At 29.0% G+C, this 4,148-nt stretch overlaps 1 long non-coding RNA gene across 1 annotated transcript in view; it reads right to left on the reverse strand.

The window, feature by feature from the left end:
• Positions 1-2,262: 2,262 nt before the first annotated feature.
• Positions 2,263-4,148, reverse strand: part of LOC109191593 — a 19,301-nt gene continuing 17,415 nt past the window's right edge. The window contains exon 3 of the long non-coding RNA XR_002055954.1: positions 2,263-2,273. This is a non-coding gene — a long non-coding RNA (uncharacterized LOC109191593). The remainder of the gene's footprint in view (positions 2,274-4,148) is intronic.

A 4,148-nucleotide genomic window follows, 5' to 3' on the forward strand; every position in this document is an offset into this window, starting at 1 on the left:
TATATGACATATAAGACATGTCCAATCTTGCCCATCTATATCACTAATTAGTAAATTTGGGGTGTGGTTGAGTGGAAGGAACTCATTCATCCTTTTTTTTTTTTTCTTATATTTTTCCTCTTCCCTACTCATTCTCTTTCACACCAAAAAACCTAGACTCATCATGTGGTTGCTCTTAAGCGGTTAACTAATTCAAAAATTGATATACCATGGCCAAGGGTCCAAGGTAAACCTTTAATTTATTTAAAACTGATGTGTCTACTGTTAATATAATATGTGCTTTCAGTTAATAAATTACTCTGTAAATAATGAATTGAAGACACATAAGAGTAAATTACACTTTTGGTCCTGCGACTATTGTGGTTTTATTAATTTCAATCCACGACTTTAAAAACTAATAATTTAGTACCCTAATTATTCAATTTGTATCAATTTTGGTCCATTTGGTCAAATTGCCAGAAAATACAAGAAAATACTTCATTTGCCATATATGTTCTGCCATGCATTAGTTCATGTGTTCCGATCTGTATGGAATGTTTTTATTTGAGTGGTGATATATTATATTTAGGTGCCATTTGGTTAATATTATATTACATAATATCGCTATTGAAGTATTATATGATTTTTTTTAAGGTTCATATATAGAAATGATTTTTAAATTTATATTTAGTTGCAAATATTTATATTTTTTGACACAACAAGTTTCGTTTTTTTGTCCTAGCTTTACTATTGGATACACTGATTTTTTATTTTTTTTTTGGCGACGAAAGAAACTTATAGAGTCATTATTTGAGGAAAGGAAAAAATGAAAAAAAAATTTCTTTAAAAGTTTCACTGATCTCTATTTTACATTTTCTTTACAACATGGATTTGAGTACTCAAGACTGAAATAATATTTTGGTGTTATCGATCTTTCGAAGATCAATTCTATACATATTCTGAATTCTGTTATCCTTCTATACTTTCGAGGATCATATCGATTCTATTCATATTCTGAACATTTACCAGAAAATACTTCATTTGCCATATATGTTCTGCATTAGTTCATGTGTTCCGTATGGAATGTTTTTATTTGATTGGTGATATTATATTTAGGTGCCATTTGGTTAATATTATATTATTATTATAATATCGCTATTGGAGTGGAGTATTATATGTTTTTTTTAAGGTTCATATATAGAAATGATTTTTAAATTTATATTTAGTTGCAAATATTTATATTTTTTGACAATACTAGTTTCTTTTTTTTTTCTTTTTTTTTTTGTCTAGTTTTAACTGTTGGATGCACTGATTTTTTTGATTTTGTTTTTTGGTGACTGAAAGAAACTTATAGAGTCATTATTTGAGGAAAGAAAAGAATGAAAAAAAAAATTTTTAAAAGTTTCATTAATCTCTATTTTACATTGCTATTAATATCTTGGTGTTATCTTTCGAGGATCAATTCTATAGATATTCGGAATTCTGTTATCTTTCTATACTTTCGAGGATCATATCAATTCTATAGATATTCTGAACATATACCACAAAATACTTCATTTGCCATATATGTTCTGCATTAGTTCATGTGTTCCGTATGGAATGTTTTTATTACAGTGGTGATATTATATTTAGGTGCCATTTGGTTAATATTATATTACATAATATCGCTATTGGAGTATTATATGATTTTTTAAGGTTCATATATAAAAATGATTTTAAATTTATATTTAGTTGTAAATATTTATATTTTTTAACACTAGAATCATGCTCGAAAAGTTTCCTACTCGTTACGGTACTATTTGTGGTCTAAACATTCTAAAAAATTTGTTGAGCAACGCGTGTATCATTACTGTACGTAGTCATGTCATCCAGGGCAATTCACAGTGAAATTTGCCCCTCCATGAATGTATATGACATATAAGACATGTCCAATCTTGCCCATCTATATCACTAATTAGTAAATTTGGAGTGTGGTTGAGTGGAAGGAACTTATTCATCATTTTTTTTTTCTTATATTTTTCAACTTCCCTGCTCATTCTCTTTCACACCAAAAAAACCTAGACTCATCATGTGGTTGCTCTTAAGCGGTTAACTAATTCAAAAATTGATATACCATGGCCAAGGGTCCAAGGTAAACCTTTATTTAAAACTGATGTGTCTACTGTTAATATAATATGTGCTTTCAGTTAATAAATTACTCTGTAAATAATGAATTCAAGACACATAAGAGTAAATTACACTTTTGGTCCTGCGACTATTGTGGTGTTATTAATTTCAATCCACGACTTTAAAAACTAACAATTTAGTACCCTAACTATTCAATTTGTATCAATTTTGGTCCATTTGGTCAAATTGCCAGAAAATACCAGAAAATACTTCATTTGCCATATATGTTCTGCAATGCATTAGTTCATGTGTTCGGATCTGTATGGAATGTTTTTATTAGAGTGGTGATATATTATATTTAGGTGCCATTTGGTTAATATTATATTACATAATATCGCTATTGGAGTATTATATGATTCTTTTTTAAGGTTCATATATAGAAATGATTTTTAAATTTATATTTAGTTGCAAATATTTATATTTTTTGACACTACTAGTTTCGTTTTTTTGTCCTAGCTTTAACTATTGGATACACTGATTTTTTATTTATTTTTTTGGCGACGAAAAGAAACTTATAGAGTCATTATTTGAGGAAAGGAAAAAATGAAAAAAAAAATTTCTTTAAAAGTTTCATTGATCTCTATTTTACATTGCTATTAATATCTCCTCACAAAATCATTCGGCTACTCAACAATGGGTAGAATCTTAATTTGTTCGAAAATCCCCTAAATCATTGCATTGTTTTGATAAGTTGCTGAATGGGAAGCTGATTACTGAACAATGCGATGCTGCTATTAAAATTGAAGGAGAAGTAAGGATTTTAGGAATTTTCATTGTGTCAAGTATTGTATTTGCTGCCTTTACCATGTCTCTCATTTGGAACACAATTTTACATAGGTGGAATTTACATATTTTCTGCTCTCTTATATTGCTTCACCATTAATGGGAATTGAGCAATTTGATCCCCCTGTTTCTGGGCATCAATTTGTTTTGAAGATTAATCTTCCAAAATTTAACATGTTCCAGGAATCCACCGCCTACGGGGTGGCATGAACTTCCGCGCACAAATATGGTCCTATTTTATCACTCTTTACAACTTGAGGTCAGATATTTTTTTTAATGGGTGGGAGAGTGATACACAAAAAGAAATAAATAATTGGTCGCTCAATTAGGTGGAAGTCTAAAATGAAATAATCAATTTGGAGGTAATATTAGATGAGAATTGATCACATATTAGTAGAAGGAAATTATGTATATTAGAATAAAGATCATTACCTTGTATAGTTAATTATTTATAATATTAGTAGCATAATTATTATTGTGTGTTAGTAATATACTATCAATAGATCCATTGTATATGAATATTAAGGCGTGTATTTCATGAACGCGTGTATCATTATTGTACGTTAGTCATGTCATCTGGGCAATTCACGGTGAAATTTGCCCCTCCATGAATGTATATGACATATAAGACATGTCCAATCTTGCCATCTATATTAATTAGTAAAATTTGGGGTGTGGTTGAGTGGAAGGAACTCTTTCATCTTTTTTTTTTTTCTTATATTTTTCCTCTTCCCTACTCATTCTCTTTCACACCAAAAAACCTAGACTCATCATGTGGTTGCTCTTAAGCAGTTAACTAATTCAACAATTGATATACCATGGCCAAGGATCCAAGCTAAGGTAAACCTTTATTTCAAACTGATGTGTCTACTGTTAATTAATATGTGCTTTCAGTTAATAATTACTCTGTAAATAATGAATTAAAGACGCATATTATATTAACTGCATGCACATAATGTGTAGTTAACATATTATGTGCCTACAATTAACCTATGTATTTATGTAGTTAACATATTATGTGTATATAATTATAAAACTATGTGTCTTCAATTAATTTACTGATTAGATACATAATTCGTTATATGTTAATTAGGAACAAATATGAATGTCATTTTAAATAAGGGTTCACAATGCAAAGTGGACTAGTCGGATTTGCCCTATCTTTGCCCCATTAAATTCAAAGAGTTAAATAGTTATAGTTTTCTTTTGCCATAGAATAT

This window comes from Ipomoea nil, unplaced genomic scaffold (genome assembly GCF_001879475.1).
Source record: "Ipomoea nil cultivar Tokyo-kokei standard unplaced genomic scaffold, Asagao_1.1 scaffold1700, whole genome shotgun sequence".
Lineage (NCBI taxonomy): Eukaryota > Viridiplantae > Streptophyta > Magnoliopsida > Solanales > Convolvulaceae > Ipomoea > Ipomoea nil.